The sequence below is a fragment of the Narcine bancroftii genome, chromosome 5, assembly GCF_036971445.1.
Source record: "Narcine bancroftii isolate sNarBan1 chromosome 5, sNarBan1.hap1, whole genome shotgun sequence".
Taxonomy (NCBI): Eukaryota; Metazoa; Chordata; class Chondrichthyes; order Torpediniformes; family Narcinidae; genus Narcine; species Narcine bancroftii.
Window position 1 is genome coordinate 45956250 of NC_091473.1, and position 25990 is coordinate 45982239.

The following is a 25990-nucleotide window of genomic DNA, read 5'->3' on the forward strand; positions in this document are numbered from 1 at the left end:
TTAAAGCATCAGTGAGTTCCAACTCACTCCCTCTTTCCAGTAGACGTCTTCTGAGTTTATCTGATCTGCAGTGCTGTACGACTTGATCCAATAATTGGTTGTCCAAATCAGCTGGCATGTAATTGCATCCAACAGCTAGCTGGCGTAGTCTCATCACGTACTGAGCAATTGTCTGGCCATCTTCTTGTTTCGTTCTCCGAAACAAATGGCGTTGAAATGTAGCATTCGGTGTCACTACATAGTGTGCATTTAATGCATCTACCGCTTTCTGGTACTTATCCTTTCTTCCAGTATTCAAAAGTGTCTTAAATGTTTCCCGAACTGAGGGTCCTGCAGTGAAAAGAAGTAACGCCCTTCTCTGCGCTTTTTGTTCAACTGTACCGGTATCTAGAAATAGGCCACGACTGTCGGCGTAGGATTCAAATTCTTCCAGCCATGCCTTCCACTTCACACTTACAGTGCTTGCATCACCAGTCGGGTCAAAATGAGCAATTCCACTATGTGTTAGAAAGTTACCGTCTGCCCCAGCCATGAGGAAATATTTCAGCCCCCAAAAGTACTGAGTCACAGAGAAAATTCTTATCACCTTGAAGTTGTCTGTAATCCTCTGTAATCTTGTTTAGTCTTTAATTTTCTTCAAGCTTATCCCATCCTCGTCGCCAATGTCACATTTGTGGCCCGAAATGTGAAGTTAATAAAACATTAAACACAAGTTTTATCAGGTAAACTTCTCAGTGGCTTTATTCTCCCGTTTCCTTTGTTCTCTTGCTTGTGTTCTTATCTCTCTCTCATACCACGTGACTTCCGGTACATCTCATACATATTCATTATCATGACAAATACCACCTTCTGGAGGGTTCAGGTACCATTAAAAAAAATTAAAGAAAATAGCTGAAGAGTTCAGGCGCAATGACCAGATGAAACCTGGCCACACTAAATAGCATGGTTCGTGCATTAAGTGCAGCTATTTGGAAAAGGAATTGACTTCATCAGTAACCACAGGAACATACCCCAGCAATTAAAACTTAAAAAAGGGAACTGGAGAAAAAGAATATTAAGCAGTTACAGAAGAGAAATATTACAATTCATATTTTCAATATAACTGTATAATCCTTATTGACTAATCATATTACATTCAAAAGCTAAATCTTGAGAAATAATCAGCATTAAACCAGGATTGAAAGTCGTTTACCAAAGCAAAAGACCAAAGTTGTAGTAGAGGGCAGATAGTACTTGATAAAGAATTCCAAAACATTACCACCTTGTCTCTTTTCAGTTGATTTTTTTTTTAATGGTTGCTAACTTGGGCTTCTGCTACGTTCCACTCATTTCAGGAAAGAAGCAATGCTTCAACAAATGTTAAAATATTCAGCTACTTGGTGTAACATAGAAGGCCACCTGATGAAAAATAAATCTCTTACAACCAAGCACTTTTGCTCTTACCCTGCAGGAAATGTGCTAAGTTAGAATAATTAACGATGTTAGTCTGACCACAGTAAATCCTTCTTAATGTTACAGAATCTGCTTTTGGTACAGCAGTTACAATCCTTGATGCTCGGTGGCATCTCAAAAACCCCAACTGTCTACAGACTCTACAGGATCTCAGAAGATAAGCATTAAACTATCCCACTGCACGCTTCAATACTTCCAGTTAGAAGTTCTTGAAGAGACTTTAAGGTTGGTACTTTAAAGTCTATCACTGATGAATTTGCATTGCACTAAATGATTCTGGCAACAATACGATTGCCATTGTTAATGATGATTATGAAAATTCCGAACATCGATCAAAAAGCCACAAGGAGGAATAGCAGCAGAACATTCAGCCTCCTCAATGCAATGCCAGTTGGTCAGCCATTCTTCAAATTCACTTTCCTACCTTTTCTCCATGATGCACAATTCCTTTCCCTTTTTTATTAAACTTTATTTATTTGAAGAATCATTAATAGTAATACAGGATACATTCCATAAAGAGAATTCTATATGAATATATTTTTTTTAAAAAAAGAAAAAATAATAAGAAAAAACAAAAAAATTAAATCACATCTCCACCCCCCCTCCCACCCCATCAGCCAGCTTAAGGGGAGCTAAAAATATATAAACAGAAACTAAAAGTATATAATAAATCAAAATATATCTAAATGCATATATTCCAAATATGGTAACCACCTATTAACAAAAAAAATTATCATGCAGATTATATGTAATTTTTTCCATAACAATACAAGCTTTCAATTCATTATGCCATCGCATTATATTAATCACTATATTATATTTCCATGTACTTGCTACACATTGTCGAGCTACAGGCAATGCTAAATATATAAATGCAATTTGAAATGTATCCAACCCTAATCCCTTTAAAAGAATCATATAACCCACTAAAAAAATAGATGGATCTAAATGGTAATTTTAAATTATATAATTTTTCCAAAATTAACTTAATTTCATCCCAGAATGGTTGTACATGCACAAAAGACCTAACAGCATGTAAAAAAAAGTTCCAGTACATACACATCTAAAACAAGAATCTGAATGACTAAAACCATATTTTTTCAATTTCTGATTTCAATACAACTGATGTAGAAAATTATAATTAACCATTCCATACCGTACATTCGTCAATTTAGTAACACTATCGTAGCACATATCTGCCCAATAGTCTTCAGGAAAAACAAAAGCTAAATCATTTTCCCATTTAAGCTTAGACTTCTCCCATTCCAGCTTATCCATATTGTCTTGTAATACTTGGTACATAACAGAAATATAACCCCTTTTTGGTATAGAAGAAATCAAAGACTCGAATTCTGTCAATACAGGTAAAATCATCTCTCTACCATATATATATTTTTCACCAAACCTCAAAGTTGATAATAAACAAATAGAGAATTTTCAGCAATATCAAAACGCTCTTTCAATTGATTAAAAGAAAGAAACTGTCCTTCTACAAAACCATCCTGTAAAGTTTTTATACCCTTAGAACCCCAACTCTTTAAATAACTATTAAACATAGAAAAAGAAATAAGGTGATTATTATATAATGGAGTTAAAATTGACAATTTACCTTTTGATCCTAAAATCTTATTTTTTTTAATCCATAGTTTTGATAGATGTTTTAATATCGTCATATATTCCCTCAACAAATTTACATTCCATCGAAATATAAATTGATACGCCTCAACTTCAGAAATAAAAGTCATCTCAACTTAAGCCCAACTTGGGGGGCTGGTCCAAATCCATCAGTCTACTAATAAATTTCAACTGGGCTGCTTCATAATAATTTTGATAATGAGGTCATCGAAGCCCACCTAACGCATACTTCCAAGTAAGTTTATATAATGCTACCCATGGTAGTTTACCTTTCCATCTCGTAACTTTATTTAAATCCTGAAAGAAACTCTTTGAAAGAGAACACGGTATTGATTGAAATAAATATTAAATACGAGGAAAAATATTCATCTTAATACAGTTAACTCGACCAATTAAAGTTAACAGAAGATCTTTCCACTTAATTAAATCTGCTTTAATCTTTTTTAATAACGGAACATAATTAAACTTGTATAAAGATTGATAATCAGTGTTTACAATTATTCCTAAATATTTAATTTTATCAGACCATTTCAGTTTCATAATATTTTTATACTCTAAATAATCTCCTTCTCCAACTGGCAAAATTTCACTCTTGTCCCAGTTAACTTTATATCCAGATAATATTCCATATCGTAATAAACATTCCCACAAATGTGGCATTGATTGTTCTGGGTTTACTAAATATATCAAAACATCATCTGCAAATAAATTAATCTTACACTCTTCATCCATAACTCTCATCCCTCTTATCTGTTCATTCTGCCTTATTGTTTGAGCTAACTGTTCAATAGCCAATGCAAACAAGAGCTGGTGACAATGGACAACCTTGTCGAATTGAACGCGTCAATTTAAACGATGATGAAACTTGACCATTTGTCACCACCCTAGCAGTCGGGTTTGTATATAAAACTTTAACCCAACCAATAAAAAAGGGCCAAATTTAAACTCCTCCAATACTTTAAATAAAAAATCCCATTCGACCCTATCAAAGGCCTTTCCGCGTCAAGCACAACCACCAATGGATGGTTGGGCTGCTGTCGATATGCTAATCAATCGAAGAATATTATCTGAAGCATTTCTATTTTTAATAAAACCTGTTTGATCAACATGTATCAATTTAGGTAAATACTTAGCAAGTCAATTTGCTAACACTTTTGTTATAATTTATAATCAACATTCAATAAAGAAATAGGTCTATACGAAGACACTTTCAATGGGTCTCATGCTATTCAGTCAGTTGTTGTAATACCTCTGCAAACACTGAAGATACATCTTCATAAAAAGTTTTTTTAAATTCTATCGAAAACCCGTCGTCACCTGGTGACTTCCCATTGGGCATTTCCAACATAGCCATCTTAATCTCTAATTCTGTAAACGGAGCTTACAAATCCATAACATCGTCCTCTTTTAATGCTGATAACGTTAATTTAGATAAATAAGAATCAATAGAACCACTATCCTGTTTCCCCTCAGAAGTAAATAATTTTTTATAAAATGAATAAAACTGGTCATTAATTTCCTGAGGTTTATAGGTAACTGTTGAATTTTTTTTTTTTTACAGCATTAATAATCCATGAAACCTGTTCTTTCTTTAACTGCCATGCAAGTACCTTATGTGTCCTCTCACCCAACTCATAATAACGCTGCTTAGATCGATTAATTAAACATTCAAATTTATAAGTCTGCAACGCAATTTCAATTTACTCAAAGCCACTTTTTTTTTAATCTTCTGTCACTTCCATCTGAAATTCCTTCTCCAATTCATCAATTTGCTTTTCTAATTCTAAACTTTCTGCCATATGCTGCTTCTTTAACTTTAGTGGTATAGCTAATAATCTGTCCTCTTAAATAAGCTTTTAACACATCCCATAACACAAAAAGACTTTTTACTGAATTTTTAAAAAGTCATCTGTTCTTTAACAAAGATAACGAACTCTGGTTTTTTCAACAACATTGCATTAAATCTCCATCTATAAGATGAACATACCACTTCTGAACTTACATAAGAAAAAAATAATAAAGAATGATCTGATGTAACCCTGCTTTTATATTCTACCTGTAATACCCTTCCTTGTAAATGTGCCGATACTAAAAAAAATCTATTCTAGAAAATGAATTATGTGGAGAGGAGTAAAAAGAAAAAATCCTTCTCTGTAGGATTAACCTTTCTCCAAATATCTTCCAAATTTAAATCCTTCATCAAGCCCCCAATTTGTATCACCATCTTTGATTTAACCATATAACCACTTACAGCACAGAACAGACCAGTTCGGCCCTACTTTTTGGGGATCTATCCAACAAAGGATCCAAGACACAATTAAAATCTCCCCCAGCTAAAATATTTTCATTAGCTTGATTTAATAACAAAAAAGCTTCCAAAATAAAACATTCATCCTCCACATTAGGTGTATAAACATTAGGCACAGTCCAAGATTCAGTAACAATTTTACAATTCACCTTTAAAACCATTCCAGCATTCCATTCTATAGTTTGCAACTCAAAAGACAAATTCTTATGAATTAAAATTGCTACTCTCCTTGCCTTAAAATTAAATGAAGAAAAAGTACACATGTCCAACCCAATCTCTCTTCAATTTCAAATGTTCTTTTTCAGTCAAATGTGTTTCTTGTAAAAAGGCAATGTCAATTTTCATTTTCTTGATATAAGCCAAAACTTGCTTTCGCTTAATAAGATTATTTAACCCCTGAACATTAAAAGATGCAAATTTCAAATTAAGCATCCCTATAAACTAACAATATAATCACTTACTACAAATTATTGCTCCCCTTCTAGTAAATATTTTTTAAAAGTATATATATAAAAAAATTTTAATTATCACCCCCCCCCAAAAAAAACTACCCAAAGGTAGTAATGCCCTAAAAAACTGGGTGTGGTAAACCCCACTAGTGGCAGATGACTATCAAAGATTTTAGTGCTATCCACCCCCCGCCCCCAGCCAGAAATGCATCATTCACATCAATACAATCCAGTGCTGTAAATATATTCAACCCAATGACTCCATTCCCAATGATTATTCCGGATCTTCAATGTCAATAAGACTTTGTGCTAAAACCTCTTTCTTTTCATTTTTCCCATTCTGCCCATTTCCATTTGCCCTCTTTATAGGTGACGGTGGCGAAACTCTTCCATGTCCTCATAAATCCGGTAATGAATTAACAAAAAATTGAGATTGAAAATTACCATAAAAGACTTTTAACACAGCAGGATATTGAAAAGCAAATTTATAACCCTTCTGCCACAGTACTTCTTTAGCCGAATTAAATTCCCGTCGTCATCTGATAATTTCTTGACTCAAATCTGCGTTAAAAAATACTCTGTTATTTGAGTCATCATTGGAGATTGATCTGTCGTCCCTTCTGTGCCGCCAAACGTAATATCATTTCTCTGTCCTGATAGTTCAGGCACCGAACTAAGACCACTCATGGTGGTTGTCCCAGTAATGGTTTCTTTCATAACGCTCTAAATGCCCTCTCAAATACTAAACCGTCCAAAAAAAAACTCTTTGCCCAACACCTCAGGAATCCAACTCTTGAAAAATGTTATTGGATCAGATCCTTCAATGTCTTCTGGAAGACCCACAATTTTCACATTATTTCTCCAACTTTTGATTTTCCAATGAATCAATTTTTTTCAGTAAGTCTTTCTTCTGGATTCCCCAATCCACAAACGAATCTTCCACTTTCTCTATTTTTTCCTTGTTTCATTCAACTTGAATTTTACATTCAGAAAAAGCTGTTTCCATTTTTTTTAAAATTTCTTGCACTGTATCCACTGATTTAATACATTTACTGACATCCCTCTTAACTGTAGAAATATCTTCAGACATATTAGATATATCTTCAGACATATTAGATATTTTAGTTGTCACATCCAAAAATCCTTGAGTCATTTGCTTAGACACATTGTCCATATGATAGGCAATCCCTTCTAAGACTGTGCAAACAGACTCCATTCCAGACTCCAGTTCCACATTTTGAAGCCTATCTTCGAGACTCCACCTCCAAATGTTCCCGTGAACTGCTCGTTAAAGGTAAGTCTTCTTCTTCCAACGTTGTCAGGCCCTTCCTGGTGTGGCTGCAGGTCTGCACACCCGACGGCGGCATCCCGACATCAGGGCGCCACTGCTCAGGCCGCCCACCAGCCCACACACAGTCCAGTAACTCACAGACCTTGAAGCACCACGCATGCCCGGCAAGGCCAGGGACTGTGCAGAGGCAGCTTCTGACACCATTCTGCACATCCCTGGCTCACCCAACGGCAGCCCGGGCTCAAGGGCTCTTTTCTCAGCCGGGTCGCCCACGTGTCCGACATCGCGAACGCGCGAATCAACTCCGGCCGAGCTTGTCATCATGTCGGCACCATCTTGTGGAGACAAGGTCCACTCAGCTGCCAGGAGTTCTCTGTGTCTTGGAGGTTTCAAACGACAATTCCATGGCTTCAGCTGAACAGGTAGGCCTTAATTCTTCAGTACTTTTAAAAGGCAATTTCTTCTGTAATTGAGCTTTCGTTTTTTTAACATTAGCCACCATTATGACCCACTAATGTTCCCAAAAATAAAGATATAACTTTTAATCACTTAAATAAACTTTAAAGACAGGTGCTTAAAAAACTGGCTGAGGAGGGGTGGGATCGCACGTCTGCTCTCTATTCCATCTTGCCATGCCCCCCCCCCACAATTCCATTCCCTATTTGAAATTTTTCTCAGCCTGATATATACAGATGGCTTCTGTCCCCTTCAGCCTCTCTGCCAAGGAGTTCCAAATACTGCACTCAACCTTGAGAACATTTTCCTCTTCTCAGTCTTAACTAGGCAGTCCCTTATTCCAAGACAAAGGTTCTGAACACTCTCAAAAGTAAAACATCTAAGCATTTATTCAGTCTAGCCCCCTGAAAATATTACATTCTTCAGCAAGATCACTTTTCATTGTCCTAAAAATTCAATAACTACAGAACCAATCTGTTCAATTTTTCCTGCCCTGACAATCCCTTCCAAGCCAAATCAACGTAATAATCTTTCCACAAATAAATAAACTAATTACAGCAGGTCCTGTCCTGGACAGTTGCAGTCAGACTTCACTACTTCAACACTTCAGCGGCTTGTCGTGAAGGCCAAAATTAGATTTCCCAATATGTACTACACTAGTTTGCTCTTACCATGTTTTGAACACAGGAATACACCCCCCCCCCACCCCCCCAAGCCCTTTATGCAGTAACATTCCCCATTTTTCTATCATGCTCTTCTGTTCTTCCTTCAAAATAAACTTTTCCCATATTATACTCCACTCGCCAACTTTTTGCCCACTCCATTAATCCCCTCAAACTTCCTATCTACTGTTTTATGTTCTATGAACAGCATTCAGATTTCCATGGTTAATAGATCCTGACCCATTGTTTTCTATAATGAATCCTTCAACTGATAACAAAGAAGTTTTTTTTTAAATTGCTTAAGCTAGGGACAGTCAGTAATTATATTGTCATCACATATTATTCTAGTTAATTTTTATCATTAAGATTTCTAGTCAACAATTGAAATGTATCATTGTTCCAGTTATTAGTACAACCATGTAAAAATGTGGTTAACGCAAGTTAGTAAAGTTGATGGTAGCAATTCTTCGTGTTAAATGATAGATGCTACCCCACTGCTCTGGTTAATGCTGGGAACGTTAACTACGATGAAGGTAAGGTTAATTAGCTGTGTTTCTGATGACCTACCCAACTCTAGTTAATCGGGGAGTAATCTTGTTGATCATCTGTTTTCTTCCAGTTCATTAGTTTCCAACCGTGCTCGTCACGTTCCCTAGACTAAGGGCCACGGATTCGATTACTCTGGAAACGTTTGCTGCACTGATTAGTGATCCCATCTTCTGCTGGTTGTTTTAGAGATCAGCCCCATCCAGTCCTTTCTAACCCAAGGTGACGGACCGAGCCCCAGGATCCCGGCTCCTGCACTTACCCGGCTAATGTGCTTCTGACCGGGGGGGGGGGGGGTCGCCGACCCCACTCTTACCACAGGCCCGCAATCTGCTCCGGCGGCCGCCGTGGAAACGCAGAGCCAGTGGAGCGCCAGCGTCCGTCACTTCCGGGGGCCGCCGGCCGGAAGGAACGCTGAGGCGAAGCTCGCGCCCGCCAGGCCCACTTCAGCGTCCGCATCTTCCACCTTCATTGCGTGGAGCCGAGACTCACGGCAGAATCGTGCATGCAGTCCACTCACTGCAGGGCCATCTTACTCGAAACAGATGCGTGTAACCTGGCTCATTCCGTCTGATCCATGTAACCCAGTAACTCTCCACCCATGCCTGCAGGGTCACGTCATTGCACAATCTCTTGATTGACGTCCACTTCATTCTGGGGGTAGGAAATGGCTGAGTGCCCTGTTGGGGCAGGAGCAGAGGCCAACGGATGGTGAGAGGATGGGATGGGTGGGTTGGTGAAACTTCCATTTTTGCACGTCTTCTACCCGCTGTCATCGAGACTGGGGTTCAGTAACTTCTCAGGTGATTTCCTTACTCATGTCAAGAACTCCATTGCCTCCAAACTCAAAAACCTCCCGACAGGCCACTCGGACCGGATCATGTCCATGCGACTCCCCCTTCAAAATTTTATTGCCTAAAGAAATCTCTTGGTGCCTGCCACATTGACCACTGCCAGTGGGCTGATATCGCCTCAAACCGTGCATCTTGGCACCTCACAGTTCGGCGGGCAGCAACCTCCTTTGAAGAAGACCGCAGAGCCCACCTCACTGACAAAAGACAAAGGAGGAAAAACCCAACACCCAACCCCAACCAACCAATTTTCTGCTGCAACCGTGTCTGCCTGTCCCACATCGGACTTGTCAGCCACAATCGAGCCTGCAGCTGACGTGGACTTTTACCTCCTCCATAAATCTTCGCCTGCGAAGCCAAGCCAAAGAAAGAAAAGAAAAGATAGCAGTGAGAAGAGGGCATGGTTTGTGAAGGTCCTTGATGATCAAGGCTGGTTTATTGAGACAATGCCTCTCAAAAATATCCTTAATCGTGTGAAGACTAAAGCCCATGATGGTGTTAGCCAAGTTTACATTTCTCTGTTGCCTTTTCCTGTCCTGTGCATTGGCACCTCCATGCCAGATAGTGATGCAACTGGTCAGAATCCTCCACTGTACACCTGCAGAAATTTGCAAGAGATTTTTAGTGACATACCAAATCCCTTCAAACTCCTCATGAAGGACAGCTGCTGGCAAGCCTTCTTCATGGTTGCATTGATATGGAGGCCCCAGAATAGATCTTCAGAGAAGTTGACTCCCAAGGAATTTGAAGTTCTAACCCTCACCAATGCTGACCCCCATGATGAGGGCTGGTTTGTGATCTCCTGAAGTCCACAAGCAGTTCCTTTGTTTTGCTAATGTTGAGTGCAAGGTTGTTGTGATATTGCAAAAGTAACTGAACTATTCACTCCTATACAGTTCTTCAATGCCGTCTGTGATTTCTGCTGTCAACCATAGTATTATCCTCTCATACCATATTTTTTAAATTTGATCCCTACCCTCCTACAAGCACACCTTATCAAATGGATTTTGGAAATATAAATGCTCAACATCTGCAGAGGTCTGGTTTGTGTCTCCCGACGAGTTGATGAAATCTGCTCTTTCAAAAGAGGCTCTGAGAATGTTGTTGACATGTTTTCTCTGGATTGTTTGATGATGAGTGTGATGTACTTTCTTTTATTGAGCAGGCAGGATGAACTTAGAGGACAAACAAGTTTGAGAAGGATTCTCCACCATCCCTCCTGGAAATGAAAGGCAAGGTTCAAAAGACAATGTGCATTGGTTGCTCCTGTAGCATCTTCCTTTGACTTGCAATGAGGTATATGGTCCTTTGTTTCTCCTTGTGGATGGAATCTGCATTAAAACTTGGTGGCGGGGGGGGAGGGGGAGGTTCGCTTCCCTTCGACCCCAGGTGATGTGACTACTATTCCTGTGCAGATAAATGGAAAATCCCTCAGTAATTCCTGCAATAGGATTCACAAAAGTGCTGTAGAAACTCAGCAGGTCACGCAGCACCCATAAGTAAAGGGCAAAGAATGTTTTGGCCTGGGCCCTTCCTGACGTCTTATGGATGCTGCAAGTCTTACTGAGCTCCTCCAGCACATTTGTGTATTGCACTTGACCCCACATCTGCAGATTTCTGTTTTTAAACCAGACTTTATTCGCAATAAATTATTTACGAAAGAAAAACCGTTCAAAGACTCTTCCCACCCTTCATTTTGTATCTTTATATTTCCATCACTGTTCATTGTTACATTGATTTATATTTACATCATTACCATCACTGTGGCTCCACCTCTGTTTCCCCTCAGTCTCAGCCCCTCAATTCCCAGTAAAGGAAGGACTCTAGACAATGGTCCTTTCCCACAGTGTCCTCATGTTGGCAAGCCTTCAGCATGTACACCTGCAGCCTGGAATGTGCCAGTCAGCTGCATTAACTCATGAAATGAGATGTCTTTTTTAAAGATAATCATAATTAAACTGCCTCTGGCATACTTTCTTTCACGCAGATGAGAAAGATGATGTTGTGAATTCCCAGCTAAATTTGCCAGCTGCAGAGGCTTTGTTTTTTTTAAACTGGTGAGTGGCATTTTCAACCTCTACCCTGCTTGTTGAAAATGGAGTGAATTGGAATGGAATAAAAGCCACGCCTGTCAAAGACACTCTTGGTTGAGGAGTCTTTCTTCCAGCTGGTGTTGACTGCTTCATTACCATTCACCAGCTCCCTGTAAAGGAGCACATGCAGTTCAATCTCACTCCAGAACAAACAATGCAGCCCCATCTCACCTCAGAAAAATTTAGATGGCTCAGTGAAGTGCCCATGTGATGGGTACAATCCAGTCTCATTCCAGAGAAATTGCATAACTCAGTGTTGCATAGTGTAATGCATATAATCTCGAGGAAGTGAAGGAGGAAAAACCAAAATTTTGGGCAGGTGTAAACAAAAAAAGGCAGACACCTGAATAAAAGGGTGGTGAATTGAGGAGAGGAGGGATAAAGGAGGGGGGAGGAGCAAAGGCCAACAAATAGGAGGTCAAATGTGTATGCAGATGGGAGGGTAGAAGAGCAATAAATTGAGAAGTGATGGGGGTGGCAAGTGCAGCTCTTATAGGAGAAGGTAAAGAAAAAGAAGGATGAGGGAAAGGGAGATGCTCGAGGGAGGGGGTCAACGGAAATTGAAGAAGTCATTGTTAGTGCCCAGACAGAATATTAGGTGTTGTTCCTCCAGTTTGTGAGTTGCCTCTTTTGGGCAGTGCATCAGGCGAAGGCTAGACATGTGAGAACCACATTAGAAGTATTGATATACAGAGAGAATTTGGGGTGGAGGCTCTCTGATCATGACAACACAGGCAGAATGGGTGATAAAGAAGTCATACTGCATGCTTGTTTTCATCAGTCAGGACAATGAATATAAAAATCAGGCAGCTACTGTACAAAACTTTTTCATCAGACCTCATTTAGAGTATAGTGAGCAGTATATAGACAGAAGGTGCAGAAGAGGTTTGCCAGGATGTTGCCCAGATGAAAGAGTATACCATTAAGGAGAGGTTGGACAAACTTGGATTATTTTTCCTAGGGCATCAGAGGGTGAGGGGAGACCTGATAGAAGTTTATAAAACTATGGAAGGCATTAATAGGCTCTTTTTGGTGGGGGGGGGGGGGGTGATGTTAAATACTAGACAGCACAAGTTTAAAGTGAGTAGAGAGAATTTAAAGAAGAGTTGCAAGGCAAATCTTTTACACAGTTGGTAGGTGCCTGGAAGGCTCTGCCAGGGAAGTTGGTGGAAGAAGATGCGATAGCAACAATATGGAACCACATAGACAGATGTGTGAACATGCAGCGAATGGAAGGATGTAGACCATGTAAAGACTGATGAGCTTCATTTAAATTGTCATCATGGTCAGCACAGGCATTGTGGTCTGAAGAATTTGTTCCTGTGCTGTACTGTCCTCAATGTCCTTCTTCAAACAATGTGGCTTTCCCTCTACCATCATTAACTCAGCCCTCACCCACATATCTTCCATTACCCACACATCTTCCCTGGCCCCCTCTGTCCTCACCAACCACTTCACCGGCCTCCATGTCCAACATATCCTCTTCTGCCATTTCTGCCACCTACTATGTGATCCCACCACTAGACACATATTCCCCTCTGTACCTTCCTCAGGGATGGTCTCTCTGAGACTCCCTTGTCCATTTCTCCTTCTCCACCAATCATCCCCTTAGCACCTACCCGTGACCACAGGAGAGGCTCCACTTGTGCCCCCATGTCCCTTATCACCACCATACAGGGCCCCAAATATTCCTCCCAAGTGAAGTAATATTTCACTTGTGAATCTGCAGGTCTTCTCTGCATCCAGTGCTCCTATTGTGGTCTCCCCTATAATCAGAGAGGCTAGATGCAGACTGGGAGATCGCTTTGTTGGGCATCTTGCCTCTGTCTGCCGTAATAGCATGGATCTCCTAGTGGCTACCCATTTCAATTCCCCATCCCATTTCCTTGCTGACACCTCGGTCCATGGTGTCATGCACAGCCAGACTGAGATTACCATCAAATTGGAGGAGCAACATCTTATCTTCCAATTGGGCACTCTCCACCCAGATGTCATTAACATTAATTTCACTGGTTTCTGTTAAATTCTCCCCCTCCCCTTTCTTCTCCTGTCGCCTTTACTCCAGCTCTCTCTCCCCTTTTCCTCTATCTCCTTTCACAGATCCAAAATCAATTCTCACCTCTATTCTTATCCTGTTGAATTAACACTTTTTGTTGGTCTGGACTCCTCCTCCTGCCGGACTGTTTTATTCTGATGCCTTCCTGTTCTTTGCTTATTCCTTGAGAAGGGCTCAAGCCAAAAACGTAAGTAATATAGCTTTACCTCCTCCGGATGTTGTGAGACCGGCTGAGTTCCTCCAGCCTTTCAGTATGTGTTTTACTGTCCTCAATGATTAATTAATTCTCCTTTGATAATTCACTCTAGCCTCTTCTCAACAATAGATTTTAAACATCACCCTGCCTTCTGCCTTCCTCCTTTTTGATCAACGAAGCCACATTGGCTACTTTGTGACCTCTGGTACACTCCCAGAGTTTAGTGAATGATGAAATTTGTCAATCAATGGGTGCATTATATTTGCAACCACTTCTTTTAAAACCTGAGCAGTCTATTGGGTCCTGACTGCCTTTACACCCCTCTGAGATTCTCCAACACCTCGCACTTGAGAGTTTTGTAATTTCCACAATGTTAATTGGAATTAGTCAATCTGACATCTAAGGAATATTAGCAATGTCTTTCACATGAATAGCAACACAAAAATTTAATCAAAACATTTCCTTTTATAGAACAGAACATTACAGCACAGTATAAGCCCTTCAGCCCACCATGTTGTGCTGACCTATGGAAATCTACTCCACAACAATCTGATCTACCCCAGGCTTCATTGTGCTCCTGTGCCCAATCCCCAAAGACCTAAAATTCCATACTTTAAAAAAAATTATCGATTTCTTCTTTAACCAGGGTGTTCTCGCCTCCAGATCTCTGCAGGGTTCAGAATTTCATTTCAGGCAATTGATTAAAATTGCTGACCTTTCTTCATTCTATTGAGGTCAGATAATAAGATCATGAGTTCATTGTCATACACATTGCTGCAGTGAAACAGGTATTTGGAAAAAAATCAACTACTATCATTTAATTTTAAAGGTTAATACAAACCAAAGATGGAAAATATGTATATCCACAGTTACCAAAGTTCAAGAAAAAAAAGTGGTGTTGCAATTGTGCTGGGAGTGCTTTTTGTTGCATTCCAGTTCAGATTTTTTGCCGGAGTACATACATCACATATAACCCTGAGATTCTTTTTCCTTCGGGCCAGGCAGAATTGTGTCAGTGTAGTTTATGGTTCAGGTAGTAAGAGTGGTGCAAGAGCTTGATGGCCATTGGGGAAAAAAAATCAAGGGTGCTTGACTTCAGGCTTTTGTACCTTCTACCTAAAGGTAGCAGTGAGGTTGTGATGAGGGTAATGGTGGTCCTTTACGATGTTGGCGGTCTTCTTGAAGCAGCACTTCAGGTAGATGTTTGCAGTGGATGGGAGGTCTATGCCCGTGATAGACCTTGCCCTATTTGCTTCCTTCTGCGTTCCTGGGCAGTTGAATTACTAAATCAGGCTGTGATGCAGCCAGTTCAGTATACTATCCACTGGCTCACCACGAGATGGTGAAAAAAGCTGCATAAATAAAATTAGATCCTTTTTTTAAACTTTCTCCATCTGTCTAAGGACCTCTGGTGTAAATAAAATAGCAAGACAATCATAACCAACATTGGCATCATTTAAGTCAATTTACACAGACACAGCTGGGTTTGTTGACAAGATAACAGCTTCCAACAGCTGTGTTCCCCACCGGTGACTCCAAAGCCATTTCAATGCAACTTACTTACGTGCCTGTTATACTGAAGCTCAGTGACACATGGAACCAATGCAGCATTCCATGGGAGTCAACCAGGGGCAGTGAATTCCAGTGACCTCTGTGCAATCCTTCGGTGAAGCGGCCTGTCAAAGTCACGCTGGAATAGCAGACTCAATTAGCTGTGGCGTAGGTGGTCTCCGCCTAAAGTAAGGTAAACCTTCAGACAGAGCTGCTCCAGCTAACGTGACTGATGTCACACAATGCAAATGTGAAAAAGGCAGCACTTAAATTGGCTCCTCTCCGAGGTTGGCTTTAAACTGGACAGAGACCTTGATCTTCAAACTACAGCCAGAATTGGGGTTAAACCAGAGGTGACTTAACATGGGGGTATACAAGATTATGAGAGGCTTAGAAGGATGGACATCCAGCCCCTTTTTTTATAGGAGCAACAACAGCCAATACCAGAAGACATCAGTTTAAGGTGAGTGGAAGAAAGTTTAGGGGTGATGTCAGAGGTTTTTTTTTACACAGCAAGTGCTAAATGCCTGGAATGCGTGGATGGGTGTGATGGTGGAAGATGGTACAATAGGGACATTCAAAGGACTCTTAGATAGGCACATGAATGTAAGAAAAATAGAGGATTATGGGTGTGAGGTAGAGAAGGAGTAGATTGTTGTGGAGTAGGTTTACATAGGTTGGCACAACATTGTGGGCTGAAGGGCCTATACTGTGCAGGAATGTTCTATATTCGATATTAACATGCAGGAATGAGAATCTTGACTGAAAGTGTCAAGTGGCAGGCTGTTTGAATGTCACAGGTAGTTTTAAAAATTAATATCACCAGATCATTTAAATGTCAAAATTGCTCATAAGTTTGCAGTTTATGTGGAAAAACCTCCACAGGTTGTCCTAATTAGAGTGATTTGTTCAGCCAAATCTCTGAATACTCATAAGGGAGGGATGACAAGAAAATTCTTGTTTTTAAATCACTGCCAGCCAATCACCACTCGAGACGATGATTCTTTCATGTTGCTGGTGAGATTTCAATGTGATTTCATGTTGGAATTGGTGCCACAAACAGCTGTGGATGCCAAATCATTACTACAGAGGTTGATAAGTTCTTGATTAGTAAGGGTGTCAGACATTATGGGGAACAGGTTAGGATTTTATTCCCTGGAGCATAAAAGAATGAGGGGAGATTTGAAAGAGGTATATAAAATTATGACGGTGATGCGCTATCAATAACTCCAAATACTAGAAGTAACCTGACTGATAGGCTTTTATTATCATAAAGAGAAGGCACATCTCATGTTGCTGACCTGAGCTTGTTCTGGGGAGGGGTTATGGCATTGCCACCTTTATTAGGGGAATGAAGGGGGAGGAGTCACAGTACAATAAGCAAGGGGTGGACCAGCCATACACATACAAACAGTATTAACAGTGGTTCCACTACACTCACATGGGTTCCATGTCCATCACAAATTTAGTCTGTCTGGTGGTCTTGTCCACTGCTCTGACCATCATAGCTCCAACTGTGGCTCAGCTGTTGACTCCTGGAAGGTCTGGTTGTTGTTGGTGGGTGGGGTGCCTAGTGACTGAACTGAGACAGTTAAGGCAAGCGCTGGGGTAGGGTGTCATGGAGTGGTGGATGTACTGGTTGGTTAGCTTGAGTCACGGGGTCTCCCATGCACGCCAAGTCTTGGATGGACATAGTGTCCACGTGCCCATCTGGGTATGCCACATAGGTGTATTGGGAGTTGGCATGGAGGAGGTGGACCATTTCAACCAGTGGGTCAGACATGTGGCTTCTTGCATGCTTCTGGAGCAGAACTGGCCCTGGGGATGTCAACCAGGATGGCAGTGTGGTCCCCAACACGGACTTCCTGGGGAAGGGAAATAACCTTTCATTTGGGGTGGCATTGGTAGCGGTTCATATGAGGGATCTGATTGCATGGAGCACTTCAGGGAGGACCTCTTGCTAGTGGGAGATAGGTAGACCTTCTGATCTCAGGGCTAGGAGGATGGCCTTCCAAACAGTGGCATTCTCCCTTTCCACCTGGCCATTCCCTCAGGGGTTGTAGCTGGTGGTCCTGCTTGTAGTGACACCTCTGGCCAGCAGATATTGGTGCAGATCATTGCTCATGAAGAAGGACCCCCCGGTCACTGATTATAACAGGGCATCTGAACAGGGTGAAGAGGTTTCACAAGGCTTTAATGACGGTGGCAGTTGTCATGTCTAGGCAGGGAATGGCAAAGGGGAAACATGAGTACTCATCGTTGATGGTGAGGAAGTACAAGTGGTTCAAAGAGGAAAAGGACTCCTTGAAATCCATACTCAGGTGCTGAAGGGGTGGGTGGCCTTAATCAGGTGCAAACTGTCCAGCTGGTAGAAGTGTGGTTTGCACTTCAAACAGACCTGGCAATTTTGGTCATCGTCCTGATGTCCTCAACTGAATAGGGGAGGTTGTGGCCTTTGACGAAATGGAAGAACCTGGTGACCTTGGGGTGGCAGAGGTCATTCTTGAGGGGTTGTAAATGGACTATCTGCATGCTGGCGCAAGTCCCTTGGGACAGGGAATCCAAAGACTTGTTGAGCTTTCCGGGCCAGTACAAGATATCAGAGTTCGATTCTCCACCTCAGAATCTTATCATTCTTGATTTTACCCCACTGCTTGTTATTGAACATGAAAGCGAGTGCACATTAGTCAGACAGCAGGGTAAATCGTTTGCCAGCAAGAAAGTGCCTCCAGTGCCATACCACCTCAATTATGGCCAAGGCCTTCTTCTCGATGGAGGAGTGCGAGATCACGGGGCATTAGAGGATGCTGTATTAACTGTATTGGAAAACTGTGTGTGTGTGTGTGTGTGTGTGTGTGTGGGGTGTGTGTGTGTGTGTGTGTGTGTGTGTCCGCTCTGTCTGGAGGCCTGTGACTAGTGGTGTACCTCAAGGGTCAGTGCTGGGTCCACTGTTGTTTGTCATCTATATCAATGATTTAGATGATAATGTGGTAAATTGGATCAGCAAGTTTGCAGATGACACAATCATTAGATGTGTGGACAATGGGGAAGATTTTCAAAGCTTGCAGAGGGATCCGGACCAGTTGGAAAAATGAGATGCAAAATGGCAGATGGAATTTAATGCAACACTTTGGGAAGACAAACCAAGGGAGGGCATACACTGTAAATGGTAAGGCAGTGAAGAGTGCAGTAGAACAGAGGGATCTGGGAATAGAGATACATAATTCCCTGAAAGTGGCCTCATAGTTGGATAGGGTTATAAAGAGAGGTTTTGGTATATTGGCCTTCATATATCAAAGTATTGAGTAGAGGAGTTGGGGCATAATGATGAAGTTGCTTAGACATTGATGAGGCTAGATTTGGAGAATTGTGTGCAGTTTTGGTCACCTAACACAGAAAAGATATCAATAAGATTGAAAGAGTGAAGAGGAGATTAATAAGGCTGTTGCTAGGACTTAGTTAACTAAGTTACAGGGAAGAGTTAGAAAGGTTAAATAGGTTAGTAATTTATTCCCTGGAGCACAGAAAAATGAAGGGTGATTTGATAGAATGACACAAAATTATGATGGGTATAGATAGAGTAAATACAAGCAATTCTTGAAAATTTTTTTGCAGTAATATCATCGGTAAGGTTTGAAAAAGATATTGTTTTCATGGAAAAATATTCACCTTAATACAATTAACCCTTCTTACTAACATTATTTGCAGGGTCATCCTTTTTTTAAAAAAAAATCCTTTTCAACTTTTTTAAGTACTGGTGAATAATTCCGTTTATATAAATTGTTTAAATTATTATCTATCTGAATGCCCAAATATTTAATCACCTCTTTTGGCCATTTAAATTGAGTATTTCTTTGACAAAGTCTATAACCTCTTTGTGTAAGGGGAATAATTTCACTTTTGTCCCAATTTATTTTATAACCTGAAATATTACCATATGCTTCCAGATTTAGATGTAGTTTCTGTAAAGAAGTCTCCTGTTCTGTCAGATATATTAAAATGTCATCAGCAAATAAAACAATTTTTATAGTCTTGCTGACTGACCTTGAACCCCTTAATTTCTAAATCATTCTTAATTACCTCTGCTTGTATTTCGATAGCTAAAATAAACAGAGCTGGGAATAAGGGGCAGCCTTGCTGCTAGATCTTGTGATTTGAAATGGAGCAGACATTTGTCCATTAGTTACTACTTTTGCTTTAGGATTATTATATTGTGCCTTGATCCAGTTTATAAAAGTTAGACCAAACCTGCATTTATCTAGCACTTTAAACAAGAAGTCCTACTCCAATCTATCAAATGCTTTTTCTGCATCTAGGGCCACTGCTACACTCAAATCTTTCTTTTTTGAGCTAAATATATAATACTGATTGACCGAGCCACGTAGCCCGCCAATTGTCTCTTTTTCATAAATCCTGTCTGATGCATGTTTATTAATTTGGGCAATAATTTATTAACTTTATATTTTGGCAAGTATTATAACCTGCATTTAATAATGAGATAGGTCTATACGATGAAAGTTTTAAATAATCTATTTTTTTTTGGTATCAATAAATTGCTGAATTTCAAGAATTAAATAAGCATATAAGAAAATTTCTTTGGAAAGGTAAAATGTGAAGTGTTTCTATAGAAAGATTATCATGGAAATATGAATTAGCTTCCTAAGTTTAAGAATTATTTATCAAGTGGCTCAAATGAGATTTTTTAATTCTTTTTTTGAGAGATCAGGAAAGCCGGCATATGTCAAAATAGAGTTGGATGAAATAGGAGAGAAAATAGCAGAGGAATTTATATACAAATGGGATTCAAAGTTAATAACCAGTGCGAAAGAAGCACCATTGTTGAATCATTTGATTACTATTTGGAATAAGATAAATAACAAAAGTGGAACAAAAGCAAGTATATCACCTAAAATACCTTTGATTAAAAATAATTTTATACCTTTCACTAAAGATAATCAATTTTTAAATATTTGGTTTCATATGCTATTCAAAATACAGAGGATTGTTATGAACAAGGTCAAATGATACAATTTCAACAATTAAAGAATAACCCCAATACACGTTTTTGCTATCTTCAACTGAGAGGATATCTTCAGGAAAAGTTAGGTCCAATATTGTTTTTACTGGCTTGTAGTGAGTTGGAAATTCTTAGGAGAGATGATACCAAGAAATTTATCTCTGTAATGTACCTTTTATTACAAGCAGGCACTATTAAACAGTGAGTCCATAAATCTAGATAGGAATGGGAACCAGATCTAAATATTACAATTGATGAGAAAAGGTGATCAGATTGTATGACAAATACTATAAATGTAAGTTATAAATTAACTGCATCAATTATATTTAATGCCACAAAAATTGAATAAAATGAAATCAAATTTATCAGATAAATGAGTTAGATGTGGTGAAGAGACAGGAACTTTTTTTTACATTCTACTTGGTCGTGTTCTAAAGTAAGATATTTTTGAGTGGACTTAGGAATTATTTTAGAAGAAATTACTGGTATTGTATTTCCAAAAAATCCAGATCTCTTTTTATTGGGAAATATAGAAGGAACAAGACCCAAGTTAAAATTACAAATTTATCAAGTGAAATTTATTAAAATAGCTTTAGCAGTGGCAAGGAAATATATTGCAGTAACTTGGAAATCAATGGATATTTAGGTATGGAGAGATGGAATGCAGAAATTCAAAGTTATATTCCTTTGGAGAAAATTAAATATAATTTAAGAAATAAATATTCTGCATTTTTACAAATTTGGAGTCCATATATGCAAAGTTTAAAGGTAAATATGTAAACATGTACTTCCGGCCTCTGAAGACCTGTGTTAATCTTCTTCCTTAAAATGGTTGTATAAACACTGTAGGATCCCAGTGTGTGAACCAACCCTTTGTGTAATCCAAGAAACTATTTTTTCTTCCTTTTCTATATTTATACAACTACATATTACACTACTTTTTCTTTTTGTATGATTTCTGAGTGGGGGGGGGTGGTATAAGGTCAAAGGAATAATGATTCAGCACAGCCTAGATGGGCCATAGGGCCTGTTTCTATGTTGCTGTGTTCAATGATTCATGGAAGAAGGCAGGAGAATGGGATTGAAAGGAAAAATACATCAGCCATGATTTGAATGGTTTAATTCTGCTCCTAAGTCTTATGATAGGATTTATGCCCCTCTAGGAGGAGAACATGGAGAGATACAGCATGGAAACAGGTCTTTTGGCCCACCAAGTCCATGCTGACCATCAGCCAGCTATTGACACCAATCCTGCATGAATCCTGCATTCTCATCTACCCCAGATTCTATCACTCATCAACAGATAAGGGATGTTTTAGAGTGGGCATTTGCTCTGCCAACCCAGAAATCCTTGGGTTGTGGGTGGAAACTAGAGCATCCAAAACCTTTCCTCCTCCCCCCCCCCCCCCCTCCACCAACCCCACCTCATTTTAAACCTTTGCCATCTGGTCACCCAGTCACAGGGAGCAGAGCACTGTGCCTGAGCCTCCGGTATCAGGAAATGACAGTTCGGATCAATCGATATTTATTCGCTTTGCCACCCAGGAATGTGCAGGAAATGCAGCAGGCGCTGCTGATGCCCTCCTGGCTCCAGTAACCTGCATTGGATCCTGGTTCTGTCTGTGTGAGCTTTACACAAGTCCTGTGATTGAGGCCATTTTCATCTTGGTCCTCTGGATTCCTCCTTCATCGCTGAGATGAGCAATTCGGGAGGTGCAGAAAGATGTCAGGAGAACGAGGGTGAAGAAGATAGGGCTGTGAGAAAGGATTGGTTGTTGGGAAATAAGTGAAGGGCAGAGGTCACTGTGAGGGATTAGAATGAGGCTTCTAAGAAAATATGAAAATTAATCTCCCAGATAGTACCAGCAGAAAAATCACGTCATGAAAATTTCTGAAGTTCCTTGTTCACCAATGAGAGACAGAAGCCTTAATGTTTCTCAGTTTTACAGCATGGAATCAAGTCCTTCGGCCAAATTCATTTATACTAACCAAATTGTAATACCCAGCTCATCCCATTTGCCTGCATTCAGCCCATATCTCTCTAAATCTTGCCTGCCCACGTTCCTGTCTGAATGTCTTTTATACAATTATCCCTGCTTGAATCTCTCCCTCGAGAAGATACCATCCTTACAGTGAAAAGGTCCCTTTTAAATATTTCCTCCCTCATCTTAAACCTCTGCTTCTTTGATTTAGATTCCCCCTAACCTGGGAATAAGGACTGTGACAATTTATCTTATCTATGCCACTCATGATTTTATAAACTTCCATTAGGTTCCTCTCAGCCTTTGATGCTCCAAGGAGAAAAATTCAAGATTCAATATTATTTTATTGTCATATAACAAAACAGAAAATGTGATATTACAGGAAATTTCCTTTAGTCTACCATAAGGCAGACGAAGATTCCCCGTCAGCAAAGATTGCCTTGCACTCCTTACAGCCAGAGAAAGAGAAGCAAAAGAGTTCCCCTCTCCCCCTCCAGCTTCATCTCCAGTGCTCTCACCTTCAGTCTAAAACCATCAGCATCCTGAACTTCAGATGCACACCTTTGACATGATCTGGAAGCCTCCAGCAGCCTCTTATATCCTGGTTCTGATACCTGGTACCCCTTCAACCAGTCTCCAGCAGTCTGCAGCCTGGTGTGAGCCCCTTGACTGCAGTCACCCACAGCCTATTTGGATTCCTCTCCTCAAGACAGCAGCAGTCCAGCTGCCTGCATGTTCTTCAGACTTGGAGCCCCCTCCTGGGTCATCTTCCTTCTCAAATGGGAAGTGCTCTCCCTATTTTCTTCACCCCTTCGCTGGGAATGTGTAAAAACATGAGGGAGAGGAAAGGGGAGGCGCACATGTTAACAAATGACATCATAGTCAGATGCAGGTGGGAGGGTTAAAGATTAAAAAGCTGAGAAGTGATAGGGAGAGAGCAGAGGGATAAGAAGGGCAGCTTTCAGGAGAAGGAAGGGGTTGAGGAGCTGGGGGAAAGGAGACAGAGGGATGAGAGAAAGTGGAAGATAGGAAAAGGGGTTTAATCATTGTCCTTTGAGAAGGAGAACTGTTTTTTCCCGGTTTGGTGGAATAGTTGTGGAAATGGAAATTTGCAAGAACAAAGTTTCCAGAGTTTGAAAATACCATCAGCTGAGATTGCAAAAGTTGGACTGGTAGGCTAAACTGACTGCAGTTTATCAAAGAGAGAGGGTCCCTTCAGAGACACCAAGAGTCCCTGGATTCGCCTCCTGGACTCCCACAACCTCTGTCCATTTCAGTAGTGAACTCAAGCTTCTGGTTCTGAACCCCCAATACAATCAAGAAGTTGTCAGTGGCCAAAGCCCTTCGGAGCACCTAGTGCTATATGGATCGCCATCACGATACCTGGTTCTCGTGAGCTAGAATCCAGCAGCCCACAGCATGACACGAGTTCTATAAGCTCCTAGCCTCTCGCTGGTTCATTGCTGTGGTCTTATTCCCTGCAGGGCCTTCTCATGGTTTTCTTCTTGGCGGAGGGGTTCTTTTCCTGATCTGATGCCCTGTACCAGTCTGTTGGCCCTAACTTGAAGGGACTTTCTTTTGCTTCTCATTGGTGGGTTGCAATACTCGACGCACCTCTGTGCATTTTTTTTGTAGCACGCAAAAGTTGACAAATTTTGTGTATATGGGCGATACATTTGGCATGGGGCAGCACGGTGGGTGTAGGGGTTGGTACAACATCATTACAGTGCCAGAGTGGGTTTGAATCCCATGCTATCTGTAAGGAGTTTGTACGTTCTCCCTGTGTCTACATGGGTTTCCCTCAGGGGCTCTGGTTTCCCCCCACCATCTGAAACATACCAAAGGTGTAAGTTAATTGGATGTAAATTGGGCGGCACTGACTTGTGGGCAGGAATGGCCTGTACCGTGCCGTATGTCTAACTTTTAAAAAAAAAAATGTGCATGATAATGAAGGAAACTTGAATCTTAATTTTAGATCTTAATTCAATCTTAGTTAAAATTAGTTCATCAGCGTACATATGTACTACAGAGACAAAACAGGCTAGACCATGGGAGTTCAACAAGAAAATCTGCAGATGCTGTGGTTGAATGTAATACACACAGATCTTCTGAGATACTCTGTATCCAAAGGAAGGGTAACCAATATAACAGGCCTGGGCCTTTCATCAGGTCAGACCATGGGAATTGCTGGAGCACAGAATGTCAAACCAGAGTTACAATGTATACCACTTCAGTTCAGGAGTAATTAGGGACAGAGGTTAAATAGTATGAGAAGTTAATACAGAAGTCTCAGCAATGCTATTATGAATTGGGAGAACGTGCACATAAGGTATTAGCTTGGCAATTGAAGACAGAGCAGGCATTTAGGACAATAAATGCGATAAGGAAAAAAAATAAGCAGTTGCATATAAACCTCAAAAAATCAATAAAGAATTTTGTCTTTTTTTATCAAGAATTATACACTTCTGGAGGGGTTAGAGATGATAATCAGATTGAGTCTTTTTTGACTAATTTAGATTTAATATCTTTAAAGGAAAAAGAAGTACAGGAGTTAGATGGTTATTTTTACTGATTTGGAGGTTTTACAAACTATGCTGGGTGGGAAATCTCCACAAAAGGATGGGTTTACTTTAGAGTTTTATAAAGAATTTCATGATTTATTACTGCTGGTATTTATGGAAGTATTAAAGCAAGCTACAGAAATGGGTGAATTCCTGGAGTCTTTTTCAAGAGCATTGTCATTCCTAAGAAGGATAAAGATCCTTTGAAATTGGCTTCATATAGACCAATTTCTTAACTGAATGTTGATTATAAAATTGTAGCTAAGATGTTATCAAATAGATGAAGTTTTTACCACAGTTAATTTATGTTGATCAAGCAGGTTTATTAAAAATCATTATTCAGCAGATAATATTTTTAAATTAATTACATTAATTATTGCATCAAAGAAACAATTCCCAATCAACCAATGATAGTAGCACTAGATGCTGAAAAAGCTTTTGATCGGATAGAGTGGAATTTTATTTAAAGTGTTGGAAAAATTTAAATTTGGACCACTCTTTACTGGTTGGGTGAAGGCTTTATATAAAAATCCATCAGCTAGGGTGATGACTAATGGACAAATTTCATCTTCATTTAATTTGACTAGATCAATGAGGCAAGGTTGTCCGTTGTCACTGGCTTTATTTGCTTTGGTCATTTAGCCACTGGCCCAAGCTATTAGACTAATACTATTCAGGGAATTAAAATTGATGAGGAATATAAGATAAATTTGTTTGCTGACTATGTGTTTATTTATTTAACACATCCTAAAGAATCTTTGGAAAGGCTCCAATTTCATTTGGAACAGTATGGAGAAATGTCAGGATAAGGTTAATTGGGATAAAAGTGAAATATTACCATTTTCAAATGAGGATTATTTAGATTGTAAACATGGTTTCGATGG

At 39.9% G+C, this 25990-nt stretch overlaps 1 protein-coding gene and 1 long non-coding RNA gene across 4 annotated transcripts in view; one reads left to right on the plus strand and one right to left on the minus strand.

Moving 5' to 3' along the window:
* Positions 1–9398, minus strand: part of arih2 (ariadne homolog 2 (Drosophila)) — a 147185-nt gene extending 137787 nt beyond the window's left edge. Inside the window, exon 1 of one of the 3 annotated variants that reach the window (XM_069937319.1) lies at positions 9116–9398. The gene's annotated coding sequence lies outside the window, so the exon portion shown is untranslated. The other 2 variants (XM_069937317.1, XM_069937318.1) reach the window with 2 other exon arrangements.
* LOC138763342 (uncharacterized) lies at positions 8679–11317 on the plus strand. Its single transcript, XR_011357497.1, has 2 exons — positions 8679–8786; positions 10816–11317. It is a non-coding gene; the product is annotated as an uncharacterized lncRNA (long non-coding RNA).
* Positions 11318–25990: the final 14673 nt, after the last annotated feature.